The 20904-nt window shown below is 44.9% G+C and overlaps 2 long non-coding RNA genes across 2 annotated transcripts; one reads left to right on the top strand and one right to left on the bottom strand.

Annotated features, from left to right (window-relative positions):
* Window positions 1-276: 276 nt before the first annotated feature.
* Window positions 277-11422, bottom strand: LOC308590943. The gene is made up of 3 exons (XR_014009956.1): window positions 10743-11422; window positions 9686-9740; window positions 277-771 (listed from the first exon to the last, which is right to left on the bottom strand). It is a non-coding gene; the product is annotated as an uncharacterized lncRNA (long non-coding RNA).
* A 2624-nt stretch (window positions 11423-14046) lies between these two features.
* Window positions 14047-18468, top strand: LOC308590976. The gene is made up of 2 exons (XR_014009981.1): window positions 14047-14154; window positions 18018-18468. It is a non-coding gene; the product is annotated as an uncharacterized lncRNA (long non-coding RNA).
* Window positions 18469-20904: the final 2436 nt, after the last annotated feature.

Below are 20904 nucleotides of genomic sequence, written 5' to 3' on the forward strand. Positions count from 1 at the left end.
TCAAAGGGTGCCACACACTGTCCACTTTATTCATTGCAAATCTCCCACTGGTTTTAATGAGTAGGACTGCACATTAGATATTGTTATGCATTTCTCAATCTCTGAACACCATGATGTTTCATGGGTCCCAGCACATGCTGGCTCTTTTGGATTGAAGATCAATGGAGAATGATAGCATTTTGTGATCTAAAGTTGATTTACACCTATGGACAGGCTGAGCATATGATGGGGGCGGGGCGGGGGGGAGCGGCTTATACATGAGCAACAGATCCTGCCCTTTCAGGCAGTCTCTGTGACATCGCCTCCAGACATGGTAGAAGAGTGAGCAGAACAACATGCCTCCTTTCAGAAAGCCCTCTAGCTATTTCTGTGCCTCTTCTTGGCCATCTCTTTAGTTATGCAAAGGTCCAGTTTCTTAGCAAAAAGGTTATCTGTCCAGCTCAGCCTGCCAATGCAGTTTGACCTCTTAAACGTCCTCTCCCTCCCTGCAGAATCCAATCCTAAAATATAAAATCACAGGGACTGGAGAGCACCCCAAAATCCCATTTAATCTAAACTCAGTCTTATTACAATATTAAAGTCCTTAGCCACTATGCACCAGGCAAAAGAAAAACAAAACTGAAGCAAATAAGCAATTGAAATAATGTCATTGAGGGTTTTTACTGGCCTGTGGAACTGGAACAGCTCTGGCAGCAGACACTTCCAGACATACTAGATCACTTGCTGGTTGAAGCATTGATGGACTCCCGTGTTTTCCTGGTTTTCAATAAGCTAGAAAACAAATTAGTTCCTTTGTGAAACACAGCGGCTCTCTCTGCTTTGTGTTAGACTAAGTGCTTAGAAATATCTTGAAAGAAAAGGTGGCTAATGGCATCTACCTTGCTCTTTCAAAGTTGGCTCACCTTTAGCCCCTTTCAGCGATTTTCCTACCTCAGACAATGCAGGAGTCACTGCCTTTTGCAAATGTGAAAACAACCAATGATTTAAAGATGCAATTATTTTGCAGGGGGTGGGAGAGAGAGGTGGAGGAGCAGAAAAAATTAATATGAATTAATTTGGGAAGCTAGCAAGATGTGAGAGCTGCCTTTAGCCCCACTAGATTTCACAAGGGGGAGCACTAGGGACTCAATGGAGGCTCCACTCTTCCTCACCTCATGGGGAGGAGTAGGCAGGAGAAGTAGCAGTGCATATGCTGGCCTTTTGCAGAACTTCCATACCCTCTTCTGTGAACATGCTCTCCTGCTAGGTAGCTTGGGCCATCATTGCCACTTGCTCTGCTAGCTGACCCCCCTCTTCCTTTCTCACACACAAGAAGCTCAGAGCTTGGCCTGCCTCATCCCAGCAAGTCCTCTGCTCTCGAAATGCACTAGCCTAACAAGCCTCTACTGTTTGCTCCTGTATAGCCCTTTACACCCTCCAAGTCAATGTCTGTTCACAGAAGCATTCTAGCAAACAATAGTCTAGTATGAGCATGTGGATCCAATCTGATAAGTCACACACACACACACACACACACACACACACACAGAGAGAGAGAGAGAGAGAGAGAGCGCAAAAGTTGTGGGCAGTGGATTATCACAATTCTAGTTTTTAACTAAGCCTTAAGCAGCCAGAGGCAACCCCTCCATTGCTCACTTGCTAGGTGGCAAACAACACGCAGGCATATTGCACAACACATCTTACATTAGTGAATTAAATTGCTGGACAGGACAGTCCTGCCTTCCAGCAAGCTCCTGAACCATCACCTGACCTAATCACAAAGGCCACATTCACACCATACATTTAAAGTACTATGATACCACTTTAAGCAGTCATGGGGTCCCCTCGAGAATTCTGGAAGCTGTAGTTTGTTAAGGGTGCTTCCCTTAGAAATCTAACGAGTGATTTAGCAATCAATCCCTCGTCACTGGACACTGTCACTCTGGGAGGCCATGAAGCTGCCCTGCCCCAATCAATAAACAAACACGCCCCCTCCTCAACAAAAATATTGGCTATGTCCATGCTGAGAGGGGAAGAGGGGCTTCCTAACAACTCTCAGCACCAATTACAAACTACAGGTCTCAGAACTCTTTGGGGCAAGTCATGACTTTAAATGGATGATGAGAAAGTGGCCTTTTTCTTCCAGAGAACAAAACTGTGCTCCTCTCCCAGTCACTCCCTGTGCATGGAGAGTGTGCTAAAAAAATACAAGGTCCTAAAAGTTGGGTACTAGTACTACCAAGAGCAGGAAAAAAAGGTGTAGTGCTAATCCCTTCAGTGCCAGGGGACACTTGGGCCCACGGTCAACACTCTGGGGGCCACATGAAACCAGTGCTGCTGAAGTGGACATTACATATTTGGAGGAGGCCACCAAAACATTTTGTGGGAGCTTTATGCATCCCATGGCCTGTAGGTCAGCCACCCTCAGGCCTAGGGCAGTGATGGTTGGAAGGGAAGAGTCAAAAGATCAATCCAGTGGCTGATTGGAGAATCTGGCTAGGCCTTGGGCTATGTAATAATCCTTACACTTTCCCTCTTCCTACTCAGTGCTGTCCATTTCACTCTTCTAGGGGCATTGTCTTCATGTTTGCCTCCCATCCCATCATTGCTGTTCATAATTTACCTCCCCCGTCTGCACAAACTGCTTCTCTTAATTTGCCAACATGGGCGCTTAATCGTGCATTTGTTCTGCCAAAGCTGGCTGTCTTTCGATCTGGGAAGCAGGGGGTGGGGGAGCAAAACACATGCAGGCTGCAAATGTCTGATGAGACGAGTAGCATACTGAAGCCTCTCCCCTCCCACACGCCCACAATCATCCATGTTCTGTAAATCACAGGAATCGGAAAACAACAGCAAATCGCTCATGCCTTTGAATAAGCAAACCTTTCAGGACCAAGAGATTCAAATGACAGCCCCTTCTGGGAAAAAGGGAAAGCAAGCGTGGCGACTGACAAATCATTGCCTTTACCTTGGCATTGTTGGGGTACAAAGGGACAGTGCTTTGTACACGCCTTTAGTGGCAAGCCGCCCCCCACCCCACCCCTGCCAAAGCACTAAAGCTCTGGTTAGGGGTGGGGGAGGTTTGGGATTAGACTGAATTCTATTTGAAATCAATGGAAAAACCCCATTGACTTTAATGACCTTTGGATGAAGCACAAAGAGAAGATCAAGGTTGGCCAGTGTAAAGTCAGTAAACCCATACGGTGACTCTTCCAAGCTTTTAATGTCCCCGGCAACAGAGTCTGTGAACTTAAATCTCCTAAGGTAAGCTCTTGATCCAAAAATAACCTGCCTTACAATGCAAAGGTTTGATCCTGTAAGCCTTTTTCTGACATGAATAATGGCTTGTGGGATCTGACTCTAGAAAAAGGACACCAGGAATGGAGAATAATAGCATGCATCCCATGTGCATTTAAGTTTCAAATATGCCTTCGAATGTTTGCTTATCCTCTTTCAAGTTGCAAACGAGTGGTGGGAATATTTATAGACATACAGAGCGCTACTAGCAATCTGATCTGATGAAGCCAAAAAGATATGAACAGAGTTGTAGGAAGTAGATACCACAGAGGAGGAAAATGTAGCGTTACAGGCCACCCCAATCTCTGCCAGGAGGTAGCAAGAGATTTCAGGGGTCTTGGCACTTAATCAGGTTTGTGTTCAAAGAAACACAAATGAGGCACAGCAGAGATGAGTGCCTTTAAGAAATATGGTTTATTTTATACATATTTTGCACCTGAAGCCTTCAGTGGTGGGGGTGCAGAACATCACACCCCAGGAGTGTCTCTCATTGGCTTGCCTCATAGCTTCGGCAACTTGGGTCCAAAGCAGCAGCCAATCATGGCCCCCTGTCTCTCAGTGCAGCCTCTCCCAGCCAGTGCGCATGGAGTAAGGAAAATAGCCAGGGGCTATCGGATGACTTCTAGTAAAGAGGCAAATACAAAAAGGTAGTGACTGCCATGTGTGAGGCAGCTGCCTTTCCTCAGCACCTGTATTGAGAACTAGGTGGGAAGGATGTGACTTGTCCACCAGGAGGTAATGGAGAAACTAGGGAGACTGGGCATTGTTAAAGTGACGGTTGGGTTTGCACTGCATTCCTCTCCTTAATTGTTGTGAGGGTATGTGAGACACAGAGTGTAAAGCAATTCAACACAGTGAAACAAAGAAGTGATGAAAAGTGGCTCTGGTAAATAATTCTCTTTTTATTTGCAGAAGCTGCTGAGGTAAACTACTGTTGCACGGTCTCTTAATCTCCTATTCTCTATTCTGGACATGCCCTGTGATATTTTTTAAAGCAGCACATCTTAAGCCACATATTGCAGGTAGGAAAACAGATGCCCAGTCAGTGAAGTACATTTGAACAGGTCCCTGAAGACTTGCTAATGGAATAAATCACTCTGCCTTCCATAGAATATACGTACTTTTAACACGTGGCTCTCAAGCTGCTTGGCCACTTAGTTAAAGCACTGTGATCCTATGATCAAGACTAAGGCAAAGGTAAAGGACCCCTGGATGGTTAAGTCCAGTCAAAGGCTACTATGGGGTTTCAGGCTGGGGGAGCCAGCGGTGGTCCTCAGGCAGCTTTCCGGGTCATGTGGCTAGCATGACTAAACTGCTTCTGGTAAAACGGAACACCGTGACGGAAACCAGAGCACACGGAAACGCCATTTACCTTCCTGCCACAGCGGTACCTATTTATCTACTTGCACTGGCGTGCTTTCAAACTGCTAGGTTGACAGGAGCTGGGACAGAGTAACAGGAGCTCACTCTGTTGCGGGGATTCAAGCTGCCGACCTTCTGATTGGCAAGCCCAAGTTGTTTAGACCACAGCGCCACCAGTGTCCCTGATCAAGTCTAGAGTGTGGGGGAAGGGGCAGTCCTGTGGTTAAGGCCATGCCTAATCATTTTCCTTAGCTCAGTGGAATGGGTAGTTCTCAGTTCATCTACACTTAAAGGCTAAGGGCAATCACTACGAATGGCATGAGAAGCTATTCCATGGAGCCTTCAATTGTTCCAGCACTGCGGGAACACAAATCTTTCTAGAATCTTTATGCCCATTGAACCCATCCTATAGTTACTGCTACATGAATTTCCCTGGCCTTGGACATTTAAGAGATCCAACAAGCTGATAGCCACTCCTTCTATGGACAGCTCTGTGCTCCTGGTGCCTTCATTATACACCTTTAGGTGCCAGACAAAAACGTTCCTTTTTAACCAGGCCTTTAGTTGATTTGATTGACACCCTATGCCCTTTTAAAATGTGGGGGGTTTGGGGGGGTTATTGGGTTGTTGCTTTTATTTTGATTATGTATTTTGTGGTTTTATATTTTGATTTTATTCTGTGAACTGCCCTGAGATCTCCAGGTATAGGTCGGTATATAAATACTAATACTAATACTAATAATAATAGGTATTCCAGTAATGCGTTAGATCCCACCAGGTCTCTGAAATACCAAGCACACCATAATGGCATTCATGCATGAGAAACACCATTTTTTCCTGCTTATTTCTCCTAGTTCCTAACATGATGTATGCAACAATGTGCTGTGCTCCCCTTTTCTTCCTTTCTTAATTTTGATCTGCATGACAACAGGGCTGTTAACCTTGCATTGCATAACTGCAGTCACTTGTTGCTTCTCAGCTTCAGCCAATCAACTGTGCAAGCTTTTCTCTTATATCTCTCAGTGCTGGGTACTCAAGAGAACAGATACCTCATCAACACATATTGACAGTTCAATTAAAAAAATAAAAAAGGTTTCCATAGGGTGAGATTAAATAATTACAGAGGGTTTGGTGGGTGGGGCTTGCCTGAAAAATCTATTCTCTTCCCGCATATATTAACTGCTTTACCTGCTTTTGGGGGCCTCAAAGGCTCAGGACAGACATGACAAGATGTTACATATCTTTTGCTTTATCCTGGCCACAACCAGGTTCAGAAGCGGATGAGGCTGAAATCTACTTGCCTTATTACATGCGAGGAGCTCATAACAACTAGCATACCAAACACAACTGCACACTGCATCACACTGCCACACCCACCCATCCGTGTCACCGTTAAAATGTGCCATTGTATAGACAGAATAGCTATCTTGCTTTTCCTATTTGTTTGGTTCTCGGTACTGTAAATTTCTTACCTCTAGGAACTTGGCCAATGCCCCTCTGTTTACATAATAAAATGTGTGGAATTTTCAGCAGAACATGGTGAGTGTACTTGACTCTGGGTATGCTGTGATTATGTGCAGGTGCAGGAAAAGCACAAGATGTGGTATCAAGCATAAAATCAACTTCCCAAGAGCCCCAGCTTTCACTGAAGAAGGAAAAAACTAGTTTATTGTAGTCCTCTTGTCTGAAAGGATAAACTAGAAAGTGGTAATGCCTAGTAAAATCTCAGAAAGCAGGCAAGGGCTGATGAATAACATCAACAGTGGCCAAGGGCCACTTCCCCGTAACCAGCTGAAGCAGAACTGTTGTTATTGATGATGATGACGACGATGTCTAAATTAAAACATAGGAAGTTGCCTTATGCCAGGCTTCATTGTTCTCGAAGCTACAAACATGAGTCTGACCAAACTGCGGGAGGGAGTGGAAGACAGGACTGCCTGGCGTGCTCTGGTCCATGGGGTCACGAAGAGTCGGACACGACTAAACGACTAAACAACAAAATTGTCTATTCTGCCCCTAGCTCTATAGGGTCTCAGGTGGAGGTCTTGCACATCACCTGCTGTCTGACCCTTTTAACTGAAGGTGCCAGGAAATGATCCCAAGATCCCCTACCCCTTTTGAAATCCTTACATTACTACGGTAATCACAGACATTAGTTTTTATTGATGCAGAATTTGAGTTGCCTTGACGCAGAAAGTTGACCTTTTTCAGCACAGGGACACCAGCTTTGAGTATGCTCTCCAGAAATCTTCCCAATACACTATCTGATGTGTGTCCCTCTACTTAAAACATATTTAGATGGGGACCCTGCAGTGCAACATAATCAAGAGCATTATTCTTCAAGGTGCAAATCAGTGTCTTCATTGGCCACTGGCGTCTTGCACGCAAAAGTGCACAGTATCCTGAATGTTCTGTCCAGTGACTTTCACTTTTGAGAGCACCAAGTCACGCTTACAGAAGCCCACCCACCCCCAGATGTATGGGAAAAGCTGTATGAACACAGGATCCTAAAACACAGGGAAAGCAGAGGCAGAGTCAACAGGTGTGACCCAACTCATAATTCTTCACTTTTGGAACACAAGAAGATCCCTGCTAGATGAGGCCAAAGGTCCATCTGGTGCAGCATTTGCTGCTTCTAGTGGCAAACCAAACATATGTTTCCATAGCAAAAATGGAAACATCCCAGCCCAAATCAAAGTGAAGAAGCAAATTGTGAAACCAAGCAAGACAAAAAGCAATAGCATCACTACATCTTATGATAGCAAATTCCATAGTTTAACTATGTGCTATGCTCTTGTCTATCCTAAATCTTCCAAAAATTAACTTTTTTTGATGGCCGCAGATTCTATTATGAGAAAAGGAGAAAAGCCTCTCTCGTACCCATTTTTCTCTTCATTATGCATAGTCTTATACACCTCCATCCTGCTGTTCCTCACTCACCTTTTTCCTAAAAGCAAAAGCCCCAAGTGTTGAAACCTTTCTTCGTAGGGGAATCCCTCCAACCTCATTATCATTTTCTTTTCCCTCTTCTGAACCTTTTCCAGCTCTACACCATAGATTTATATAGTGACATTATGATATTAGTAGTTTTATATTTAAACCTTTTCCAGCTCTACACCATAGATTTATATAGTGACATTATGACATTAGCAGTTTTATATTTAATCCTTTTCCTAATGATCCCTAATATGGATTTTTCCCTTTTCACTGCTGCTGCGCACTGGGTAAACATTTTCAACCACCTATCCATAACAACCCCGATATCTCCTTCCTGGTCAATCACCACCATTCATAGGTTCACCAAATGCCTGAACAAAGATAGTGTAATGGTGGTTTCAGTCCTTAGGTTTGAAAGAGCCCACTCCAGTTGTTCTACTTAGCTATGTTATCCAAGCGATCAGCTGAAGTTCTTTTGTTTTACTACACTGCCTTAGAAAACCTTGGCCTTTGAACTAGCGCCATGTTTTCTCCCTAGCCTTTCTCCCTTTATTGGACTGCTATTGAATTCTCTATAATGTCAACATTTGCATCCATTTCAGACAAAGTCTAAGCTACTGGGAAGGGAAATTATGGATCTATGAAATCCAGTATTTGGAACTGACTAAATAAATTTAACAGCAGCTGCAGACTGAGAGGAAAATTGAACCGGTTCCTCAGGTAGTATAAATTACAGCTGTATCATGTGCAAGTTTACCCAGGAGTAAGTCCCTCTGAAATAACAGGCCTTCCAAAAACAAAGCTGCAAAGCAATGCACACTTCCTGGAGAGTAAGACCTGTTTAACTCAGTGAAACATACTCCTTTAATTTTTTTATTGAAGATTTCTTAGTTTACAAAAAATATGTGCATTGTCTCTTTTTTCAGTTTGCTTTTTCTACAGATCAATTTCATTTGTTGTGATACATTAGTGTTACATACAGTGTTAGGTTACAAAGAAAAGGGGGAAAGAGGTGGAGGGGGAAATGGTGGGTGGGGTGGAGTCGGGTGGCAATGCTTCTATTCTTCTACTTAGTGTATGTGTGGGATTTTGTGTCAGCGTCACTTGTGTGGGTTTTCTTACTATTCGCTTGTTTTATTTCTTTGGTGGTGAGAGAGGTTGGGGGTGGCCTAGGGTGTGGTTGGTTGTCTTCGATTGGCTGTAGTGAAATTTGGTTTTGTGTGTGTGTTTTTGGATCAGGTTAGCTAGATTGATTCGTATGATGTTGGCGGATTCTTGTCGTTGTCATGTTGGGCTGTGTATGTTACAAAAGGGGAACCATACCAGGGTGAAGGCATCTTCTTCTATTTGTCCCCGTATCAAAATGAAACATACTTCTAAGGAAATGCACATAGGGTTGGGAAGCAGGTGTGTACAGAATAGCAGCCTTTAAGCTGAAGGCAACCATTGGGCAGCTGAATCTGTGTGAAGAAAGGGGATTGTCTGAGATAGTTAGGCACTCAGTTGCCAGCGCCTCTTACAAAGATCTCCGCAGTTCTTGTATTGGCTGGGAGCGCAATTCATACAGTAGTTGAATGGAGAAAGCAGAGTGGAATAAAGAAACGGGTGGGTTTATTAAGGAAATGTGCAAGGCAGGCGGACACTGATTATTCAGGAGAATGACTGGAAAACAACCCTGAGGCTCTCTGGAGTGCCTTTCTTCAACCTCCAACCAACCAACCCCCCCCCCCCCAGTATGTTATAGTTGAAGGACTTAACACTAATGGACAGAAATGCCACAAATGTGTTTATATTTACTGTGAATGCTTTGGTAAGCAGGCAAGGCTCCCGCTTTCTCCTCAAAAGCAAGACAGAACTAGGCCGAACTGTGCGTGTGGCCTAGTGGTTGCCTATCCTTTCACACGGAAAGAAAGAACCGAGGTTTTTGTGGGGTTTCTAGTGCTAAAAATGAGGGAAAAAGTAACCCACAAGCAGGAAAAATAGAACAACTGCACGAAGCATTTGAAGCCCAGCCTTCTCTTCTGAATAGCTATGGCTAACTCTCTTTATTTAACATTTCCGCTGTGCCCAAGTTCAATCCAGTGCCTTTGCATAAAAGAAAAAGAAAAACCTTTTAAGTGATGACGAAGCTCTTCTTGCTCATCAGGGTGCTGTGCTGTGCTCTTCTCCTCAGATCAGTGGCGTAGCGTGGGTTGTCAGCACCCGGGGCAAGGCAAGCAATTTGCGCCCCCTAACCCGTGGATTTGCGCCCCCTAACCCTAACCCCCAGATGTTGCGCCCAGTACAGCCGCCCCCCCTGCACCCCCCACGCTACGCCACTGCTAAGGGGACAAGGAACACGCGTGGGGTGGGTGGAGAAGGATGTGGCTAATAATGCAGGAGGGGGGTCTAAGGGGAAAAGGAGCTCGCATGGGGTGGGTGGAGAAGGAGCTTTTCGGAGAGCTGAGCGGGGAGGGGGGAGGGAAAGAGCACTGTTGCTTTAAAGGAGCCAACCGGACAGCAGCCACTTACAGCAGTGTAAGCAGCTCCTTTCCACTCCCGCTTTGCTCCTTCTCTCCCTCTTTGCTGCTTTACACAGCTAATGGCAAATCCCCTGCAACCCAAGTCCTGCTCAGCGGATCAGCTGAGACGCTGGGAGAATTGTAATTTCCCCCTCTCCCTCATCCCGTGCCCTCCTGTCCCCAGCAGCCTTTTAAAAAACTTTTTTACTGGTTTTCACTGCGCTCGTGGCTCAGAGCCCTCCTGTTCCCTGCCGTCCCTCTGCAGCCTCATTGCTCCGTTTAGAGAGCGCACGGACCTTTGCAAGCTGAGGCTGCAGCAGCTGTTGCTGGCTACGCGGCGCTTTTTCCGGGTCCCTATGGCTCCCGTCTGTCCCTCCTCGCGTGTAAGCGGCTGCTGCCCGCTTTGCTGGCATGGCTCTCCTTCCCTCCTCCTCAGCTCCACCCCCTCCTCCTGGCTGTAAAGCAAGCATGAGTGCTCGCTCCACCTCCTCCTCCTCCCGGCTTTGCTGCTGCTGCTGCTGCTGCTGCGCGGCTCTTTTCCTCCACCCACGGCGCGCTGCGCCTTGGAGAGGTTCCCGCTTCCTCGAGGGGGGCCGGCCAAACGCGCCCCCCAAAATGTTGCGCCCGGTGCGGCCGGCACCCCTGGCACCCCCCACGCTACGCCACTGCCTCAGATCCTTATCCTGAGAGGCCTGCTTCTTTCCTCCCATGTATAGTTAGCTATGTGGGCACCTAATGGCATAAATGACAACAGGTTCGCTACAACGGGAGGGAGGCAATGCTTAAAGCGGTATATTTTACTACCTGTGGGATTGGTGAAAGATTTCACTCGTGAGGTAATTGGCAATAGACAAAAGCACCACTCAGAGAGCACCCAAGTGGGTGGGTGGAATTGTTCCAGTCAGTCGGTGCAATCTATTATTTAGAGAAAAGTATCAGAATATGCTAAACTAGCCTTCATAATTAGTTCTCCTGTAGGTTCTCAGTGCGGGCGGCGCTGTGGGTAAAACCTCAGCGCCTAGGACTTGCCGATCGCATGGTCGGCGGTTCGAATCCCCACGGCGGGGTGCGCTCCCATCATTCGGTCCCAGCACCTGCCAACCTAGCAGTTCGAAAGCACCTCCGGGTGCAAGTAGATAAATAGGGACCGCTTACCAGCCGGAAGGTAAACGGCATTCCGTGTGCTGCGCTGGCTCGCCAGATGCAGCTTCGTCACGCTGGCCATGTGACCCGGAAGTGTCTGCGGACAGCGCTGGCCCCCGGCCTATAGAGTGAGATAAGCGCACAACCCTAGAGTCTGGCAAGACTGGCCCGTACGGGCAGGGGTACCTTTACCTTTTAGGTTCTCACGGGCCTCTTACCACAGAAGAGAAGGCTTCCTAAAATGTGACAGTATCTATTTATATGCTCCCCAAAACTAAATTAACCCAGGCTACACACAAACCTATTAAATTCCACCCCCTTCTTTCGCTCTCCGTGATCCCCTCCCCACAGAGGCTTATTGCTTTCCTTTGTGCTGTCCTCTCTATATTTGCCAGCTTCTAGCCCCTGCTGAGCAAGTTGTTAGTCATTATTATCTTCCCCTCAGAATTCATATCTGATACATTTGGAACAGTTCTTCCTGAGACGTATACTGTAAATTGTTTTTGTAGAAAATTATTTCCTGAGGACGAGAGGACTGCCATAGCACAGGAATATATTCTTATGCATGGGTTTCCCATACACAGATGTCATTTGTCTATCTACAGTCTCTCTATTAAAACATCTAGAAAATGAATTCCCTTGGCATGATATGTAATTTCAAACGTCATATTAGCATGTCTAGATTTGACCCAGGGTAAAAATAAAAAATAAAAATGCCAGTTCTTTTATATTCCTATGCCGTTTTATAAAAATCTTGTCGATTTATAGAAATAGATTTGCAAATTTGTCCCTGAAGTCTACCACATAAATGTGGTTGGGGGGGGGCGGGGGAGCATGAATTCCCCATGATCACTTCCTTTACCAGCCATATTAAGTTGTTCTGAAAAATGAAAACATTTGTGGTCAGTTACTTCAGCTGGACTAACAGGGATGGTTGGTTGGTTTTGCTAACACTCTTCTATGATTTGGGTAAGTGCATCCAGTTGTGGGGAGCTCCTGCATATAAGCAATAAAAATAACTAGCAGATCATTTTCATGCATTTTATAAAAAACTCTGCAGTTTTGGATGAAGTCACCAAAATCATGAAATGTAATTTATTTGAGGTGGAAAGGACTTAAAGAGAAGCCCAGAATTTTAGAACAATGGATGTCCTTAGCAAGAGGAAAGCATTCTTATTAATCTAAGCAAGCAACCTGTATGACAGTGGTATTTGGGGCAAGTTCTTATTCAAAACTGATAGTATTTTATGCCTCATTTTTCTTCATTTGAGAGCTACTCAAATTTCTGATTGCTACAGGGCTATACTTTAATGGCTAAATGAATAATAAGAAGAAAAAGACACAAGACTGGATACTTCTGTGAAAATCACAGGGCATTTTTTGTTGTTGAATATTGTATTTATTGAGTACTGTATTGTTTATATGTTTTGAAGGCTTGGAAATAAATTGTTATTATCATTTCTGTATTTTATTGGGTGTTACACAAAGGGTACAGGCTGTGTGATTGCACAATTGTCATTCCACCTCTGCCACATAATTCTTTTCTGTTCATAATTACTACAACTCTGCCTTTGTCAGCCCCCATAATAATTATACTGGTATAATTAGCTAGATTCTGTAAGAAATCTCATTCAGAATTGCTTATATTGTTTCATACCTAAGAAGGATTTTGTTCCCATTTCTGAAGATCTTTCAAAATTAATTCCCAGAAATAATGGATGGCTAGAGTTGCAGGGCCTAGTGGAATAAAAGCTGGCTTTGATCAAAAAAGCATCTTTGTAGGATCAAAGTGTTTCTAAGAGGGTATTTCAATATAAGGATTCTTCTAAACTGGAAAAAAACACTAAGCATTGATATTGGTTTGTGTTTCAGAGTGGGACAAACAACAATTATTATTTAAAACACCCCACTCCATGTGTATATGTTGTCTGCTGAATAGGTTGTAGCTTAAAATCTCATTGAAGAGAAGAAGAAGAGTTTGGATTTGATATCCCGCTTTATCACTCCCTTTAAGGAGTCTCCAAGCAGCTAATATTCTCCTTTCCCTTCCTCCCCCACAACAAACACTCTGTGAGGTGAGTGGGGCTGAGAGACTTCAGAGAAGTGTGACTGGCCCAAGGTCACCCAGCAGCTGCATGTGGAGGAGCGGGGATGCGAACCCAGTTCCCTAGATTACGAGACTACCGCTCTTAACCACTACACCACACTGGCTCTCTCACATTGATTTCCATTGACTTTACATGCTTTTTGCACACTAGCAGGTAGGGAGAGGCTGCTGAACCATATATTTAAAAGATAAAAGGGGAACTATTATGACAGTCTTTGACTGTGTACATATTGCCAGCTTAACGTGCAGCAAGGTTGCTGTTGTTGTATTTTCTTCTGCATTTCAAATCCTTCAGGCTCCTCTTACATTCCAAGTGTTTCCAAGTCACTTCGTTTGGCTTATGTTTTCAAATCAGATTGAAGCTGGGTTTTTTATGCGGGTGTGTGTGTGTGTGTGTGTGCCTCAAAACACAGTATTTTTCAAGAAACTACAGGCTAACGGCATGTTCACAAACCAGCAGTGGAAACACACCAGATGCAGAGTAAATATGAGTGTGTACACAGCTCAAGTTGCTTTTATCTATGACGTATCCCAGTCGGTCCAATCCAAATGTTGAGTGCCTGAGAGAGCAAATGAAATATTTTTTACTGGCAGATTTCTCTATGTCAAGTGTATACTGTTTTTAATATATATACATATTCTCTCTCATTGGGGTTTTATTTTTTTCTGCTATTTGCTTCCCTTCTAAACTCCTTTAATTCTTTTAATTCCTTTAATTTCCAGGTCTGATAATTTATGATCCTGTTGAAGTCCAGCATCCCTTGTATTTTCCTGCCAATTGACAGTACAGTATTTTTCTCTCAACTGTCATGTCCAAGTCTATGAGAGGTATCAATAATAAATAATGATTGAGTCCAAGGAACACTTGTTGAGTGCTGCATGCCATCTGCTTATAAATTCCTCATTGGTTCTAAATTTCCCCCAGCTTTTTGTTAATTTGTATTCCTTGAGAGGAATATATTCAGATCTACTATACTCCAGTAGAGTACCAGTATATAAATCTAATCTGGCTTTCTTTTTATGTATTTTACAGACTCATTCCAGTCCTCTGTTGGGCTTGTAAGAAAAATGGATGTCTTTCTGCAGTAATTCCACAACTAGGCAGTTGAACAGAACCGAGATGTTTATTAGAACCAAACCCATTTCTTGGAGGCCTATATATAGGGAAGTGTTGTTGTTTTTGGTTATTCTGGACTGAAGATGGGCATAATGAACATATTTAGCAGATGCGGTGCTGGGGTGCAAATATCCACCCAGCGCCCCCAAATTACCACGGATAGTGTTGTGGTGGCCGTAGCTGCGCACCACCAGTCATCCTGGGGGGGGGGACTCTCCCCCATTCCGCTGCGGGAGAGTGATCCTCACAGAGGCTTGGGAGTGAAGTTGCGCCCCTCCCAAGTCTCCGTGGGAGGAGAGCGATCCCCGCAGAAGCTTGGGAGGGAAGTTGCATGCCCGCCAGCCTTATGGTTGGCGGGGCATAGCTGGCTGGCATGCAGTGAAAGGGGAGGCCTCCAGCAAAGCCGCACAGCTCCCCCACTCGCTGGGGCACCCCTGAGGGGCCAGCGCCTTGGTGCAACACACTACTAAGTCCTATGGGAAAGACGGCTCTGATAATGAAGTCATATGAGTGCACCACCATGTAAGTAAACAAGTGTGTAATCAAGCAATGTATGTGCATGAGTGACTTGGACCTAAGAGTGCTCGTGGTGGTACACATTAACTACAGATCTGTGACTGTGGTGATAATACAGTATAGTACTTGCTGCACCATCACGCTATTAATATCTGGACTGACAAAACAAGCAACCTCCTCCCACCTGCAAACTGACAAGAATCCCCAGAAATGGTTGTGTGAATCAGCTTTCCATGTGGGGGTATGAACTAGACAGAAATGATGGCTCTACACATCAGTTTCCTTTTAATTCGGTTGCTAATGTCGCTGCAGAAGGTGCTGGCTTCAGGAAAGCCAAGATCTCAGCAATAAGTATTTTTAGTTAAAATTGCTCCCAGAGAGACAATGATGCATTTTGCCCTAAGAGCAAAGGTGTGCAAACAGGGCTGTGCAACTAAGGAAAAGAGAGACAGGTTAGCAGCCAGTCAGATAATAGGAAAAGAACAGCGAGGCAATGCAGGAGCAGAAATGATGTGCCTGCTGCCAAGACAGTGGCGGCCATTAATGTTTTCAATGTTTTCAATGCGAGTCAATAGAAGATAGCAGCTAAGCACATCATAGACCCGTTTAAACAAGAAACAGAACCAAGATGTAAAGCTTGGGTGTGGTTGGGTGGGTGTAAATGATAGAGATTGTAATTTAGAGCAAGGTACAGTGGTGCCCCGCAAGACGAATGCCTCGCAAGACAAAAAACTCGCTAGACGAAAGGGTTTTCCGTTTTTGCATTGCTTCGCTAGACGAATTTCCCTATGGGCTTGCTGCGCAAGACGAAAACATCTTGCGCTTTTTTTTAAAGCCGCTTGAAGAGGCGCAGTTGCGACGGACCGTGCTTCGCAAGACGAAAAGACTCGCGGAATGAATTCTTTTCGTCTTGCGAGGCACCACTGTATGTGTGTTCTCTCTTCAGGACCAGCGGATGGGCAGCTATATTCTCTTATAAAATAACTGCATGTAGAAAAATAGCACATCAGGGATAAGATTTTTGCCTAACCTTCTCCCTGACATGCTGTTTTCCTGTGTTCACTGGATGGGGTATTTGAGCATTCAAACATACAACCCATCCACCTACAGCCTGATTCTGCTGTGTGTATGGACTGGTCCAGACAGTAACTGTAAGAAACCCTCTTGTGCTTTGGAACTAGGTAATCAATGACAGAAAATCCCACTGCACAGCTGCCTGTAATGTCATGTAATATATCAAGTATTACTATGATTTCAAGGCTAGTTGCATTCTGTCAGTCTGGAAACTTGTCAAGGGAATCAGCTGAGCTGCTCGTCCTTCCCTGTAGCCTACCTTTCAGTGGTTCCGTAATGTGCTATAATTATTGTATGTGTACAAGGATCAAGGGTCTCCATATCAGAAACAAGACCTTTAGTAAATGAGAACCCAAGATTGCTGAGTATGGCACCAGCTTGCACTGGCGGAGGAAGGGAGTGCGGGGGATGCGGTCCGCCCTGGATGTCATCCCTGAGGGGAGTTGACATCGCCGCCCAGCCCCCATAGGAGACTCACCGCGGGCAGCACCGCCCCCGTGGGACACACGCAGAGCCTCCCCCGTGGGCGGCTTGGCCCGCCCCTGTGTGCACAGCATGTGCGCCGCTCCGGGTGCCAGAGCAGCTAGCTCCGCCTCTGCCAGCTTGTGCAGCAGAAATGCCCTTTAGAAGCTGTGTGGGAGCCACTTCTCCATGAGCAGCTCCCATGAGACTGAATTTTTAAATGACTCAGCATTATGAAACCAGGGTCTTTCCCATAAACTAACACCTTCAGTTTTGTGGGAATGGCCTATATGATTCCCACTACCATGTCGCTAGGTCTCCCACCCCAAATATTTTGATTAGCATTTTCATAAACTGCTGGGTCTCTTAAAGGCTGTTATTCAAGCATTCTCCCAGCTGCTCATTGACAAGAGGTTACTGTATGCCTTAGAGAACCTCCAAAGAACAGTACAACAGTAGCCCCTAAGGCAATCTCAAGTAGGACTCAAATTATGGGGGGGGGGGAGTAGGGGAGCTCTTAAAACCATTCACACCCTGTACCCCTCGATTCCTTCCAGTTTTAGCCAGATCATGCCTCCCCCCTCCCCGTTAGCCTTTTAAAATGGTTGTGAATGAGGCTTCACAACAGAGAATGGGCCCCAGCCCCCTCTGCCCCCCTCTGTAATTTGAGCACTGGCCAAATTGAGAAGGGTAGATATGGGTAACTGAGGCTGCGGCATTCTGCTCATGAGGATTCTGTCTCAACTTGGAAGTGAGAAGTGAATGGCCCAGAAGAAGCAGAGAGAGGGAAGCTGGACAAGAGAGGCAAAATAAAACTGTAAGGTGCTGCTTGGAAAGAAAGTGTAAGGCAGGTGTGGGGAACCTGTGGCTCTCCAGATGTGACTGAACTACAACTCCCATCAGCCCCAGCAAGCATTGCCAATGGCTAGGGTGATGAGAGTTGTAGTTCAGCAACACTGGAGGGCCTAAGATTCCCCACTCCTGAGGTAAGACTTTTTACTAATTAGAAATAGGAGCAACAAGTAGCACTGAAAGAGATTCTAGTTAAAGGCCTTATTATTTTGCCTTGATTGATATTTCATTTTCCCTAAACTCCCTCGTTCTGGGAGGTGTCGAGAATTATTCCCCTTTTGTTCCTGTCAGAGGGGAATGAAACACACTCCCAAGGACAGGGCTTTAATTGGGTTTTTCTGCGCGTTTCTTCAGGTTTCATTGTGTTGCTGTTCAGGCAAAGCAACAATAGAACTAACACCTGGGAAGCCAAACCTGACTGGAATGGAGAGGAGGGGAGGTTTCAGCATTCCTGTCATGAAACCATCACGCTGCCTCCCCCATTTCCCAGACAGCCCAGGTGGAAAAAAGCCCTGGAGCCGCTCTGCTCCTTGGATGCTCTGCTCAGCCAGGTTTGAGTGGAGTATTTCTAAGTAGCAGGAGTGCTCAAGGGCATGATGTGCAGGGTTCCACTCAGTGCTCTCTCTCTCTCTTCCCACCCCCAACAGCTCATTATTTCTCCTCCTCCCAGGCAGCAAATGTTATTAAAATAACAGAAGGAGACCAACTAGAATCATAAAGTGATAATTAACATGAATACTGGACTAGGAGCCACAATGGAAAAGGGAATTAAAGAGGCAGATAAAGGGTGACAAAACAGCGACAAAAGCTACTGGAGGTCAGGTGAACAGTAGCACCCTTTCACCCCATCCACTAATGGCCACGAGTCAAAAAAAGCCAGTGTGGTGGTGTTTAGAATGATGGACTAGTACCTGTGAGACCACAGTTCAAATCCCTACTCAGTTGCAAAACTGACTGGGTGATCCCGAACCAGTCACAATCTCCCAGCCTAACCTACCTCACAGGGTTGTTGTGAGGAGAAAAAGCCAAGGGGAGGGGGAATTGTGTATGCCACCTTGAGTTCCTTGGACAAAAGATGGTTTAGAAATGTATTAAGAAATAAACAATCTCCTCCAAGTAAAGTTGCCACTTTATCTGACCTTACTTCCTGTGCCTTTAACCGTAGCTTCAGATGCAAAAAGTATTCAATGACGCTTTACCTGGCGTGGGTGTCAGTTGATGGACATCTGCTTAATGTTCGCAGGCCAGGAGGAGCCAGTGTAAAAACTGGCAACCAGAAGGAAGCCTGGCTGGCTAGGCCCCATGAAATCCTCTTGCAATAAAGATTTGACAGCCAATGCTGCACAGATGGCAATGAGACAGTGCCACTTAGATGGTTCCTAGGCTACAGCACAAGGCTCAACCAGTAGCCCCCTCTCTCACAGACTCTCATAAAAAGGTCCCATAAAAAGGTAAGGCAATAACAGCAGAGGACAAATTAGGATTGGCTTAAGATCCAGTCGGTGTGAAGCTGGTTTAAGAAACAATGCATCAAATGGTAGTATTTTAACAACAAAATAAAGGATACATATACATTTTAGATCAAAACCCCAGGTTTGGAAAGGCAGTGAGCACACAGTACAGTATATGGAAGTGTGAACACAGCCTAGGCTTTGCTGCCTAGCAGATTGGATTGTCAAACCGAGCACTCCCCAAGTCTATTTATCATCATTGAGTACAACCAGTTTGCTTATTCAAATAAGGTATATTTGATATGGGTATTTGGCAGAAATCTTCTCTTCCTGGTCCTCTTTGACCCATATCAGAAATCTGGAATAGCCAGTTTCTGCCCTAGTCCTCCTTTCACCTCATAAGAAGTGATAATTCCCACAACCACATTGAGGTGTTGAGAATGTAGGTTTAGTGGATCGGTGAAGAATTCAATGTATGATGCAGCTGTCGCATGATTGTTTCACCATGTCTCCGCTTACATAATTGTACACAACACGGTTCACTTAATCCTTGTCATCACTTTCAGCAATGCCTGTTTTCTCCTTCTTTGTGCTCAAAGACTGAGTACACATTATACTTTAAAGCACATTCAGAGCACATTTCTCCCCCTCAAAGAATTCTGGGAACTGTAGTTTTTTCAGGGCTGTTGGGAATTGAAAACTTGTGAAGTATAAACTACAATGCCTTGAATTCTTTTTAAGGAAAATAATGTATTTGCAAGTGTGCTTTCAATATATGCTGTAGACACAGCATGAGTCAGTCTGGGAGCCCACCCTACACTTTACAAGGCCTTGTACATCACAAAACCCACAGCAGCTTCATATATTGATCTGTATTTATTATATTTATCCTCCATCCTGTCTGGCAGGATGAAGAAAGCTTGCAACCAAGTTCATCAATTGATCATCATATCTAACAATATCCTCATATGACTTGAGAAAACAAATGAAGGAAAAATAACAATAATTACAAGTGGAACCTACAACAAAAAGTTGCCACATGGAGTGCTTTTGTTCTGATCACTCAATTCAGTTCCCCTTCCCTCTGGATGGTGCTATTTTCGTTACATAAGCAACAGCACTTACCTCTGAAAATGAAGGAGGAGGAATTATATCTGGTCCCCAAGTAGTCTGCTATCAGGTGGAGGAACTCAATTCCATATCGTAGAACAACACCTAGTGGAGGAGATTGCAGTGGCAACAGTTCATCTTGCCTGTTTATATACCTTTTCAGCTTACAGGTCATCTGGCAGTTTATTTATGCCTCTGAATTACATTTCCCTCTCATGCCAGGTAACCACTGGACAGCTCTACCAGTGCACTGCCAAGAGAGGATGCATGCTATGATGAAAAATATATGTGCTTGGGGCTCTATTGAACTAGGTGTCTTGATTTAGAATGGGGGCATGTAATGACTGGCAATATGAAGAAAAAGGCAGTAGTACAGATGATTAATATGGTGCCCAGTGATGAAAACTGTGATGGTTATAATGAGAGCAAAGTCATCAGTACATGGAAACACAAGGGAGGGGTGCTTAGATGGGACTCAAATGCTAGCAATTTTTGATAAATTAGAGACAGGGACTGAGATCAATTAGATCAACTTCAGCAAGAACATGCGCAACATGATTTATGTGAGGAGAAATAACCATAAGCAGCACATGTATAAAATAGGATGCACTAGTGAGGCAGCCAGCCTGTAGAGATGGGAAGGGATGACAAATTGAAGAGCCCACAATGTGATGCACTCCCAAAAGCCTCAGGCGCCCCATTGGGCTGTATTCACAGGGAAGTCACGTGCACAGCTAGATTGTTTCACTCCTGAGGAAGGAAGGACACAGTTGGAAGCCTTCATTTTTTTAGCACTGTTGTTCAAAAATGAGAAGAGATGAAAGAGGTCATAGGACAGCAAGGAAAATCATAAAGGGTGTTTAGAGAGCTAAGCCCCCAGAGAAAAGGTTAAGGGAAACCAGTTTAATATTGGCCTTCTGGGAAAAAGGCAGCTGAGGAGATCCAGCTCATATAAAGAGATTGATTCTCACCAGCTGAGGACAGAATGAAAGCGGG

This window comes from Podarcis bocagei (genome assembly GCF_964188305.1).
Source record: "Podarcis bocagei genome assembly, chromosome: 1".
Lineage (NCBI taxonomy): Eukaryota > Metazoa > Chordata > Lepidosauria > Squamata > Lacertidae > Podarcis > Podarcis bocagei.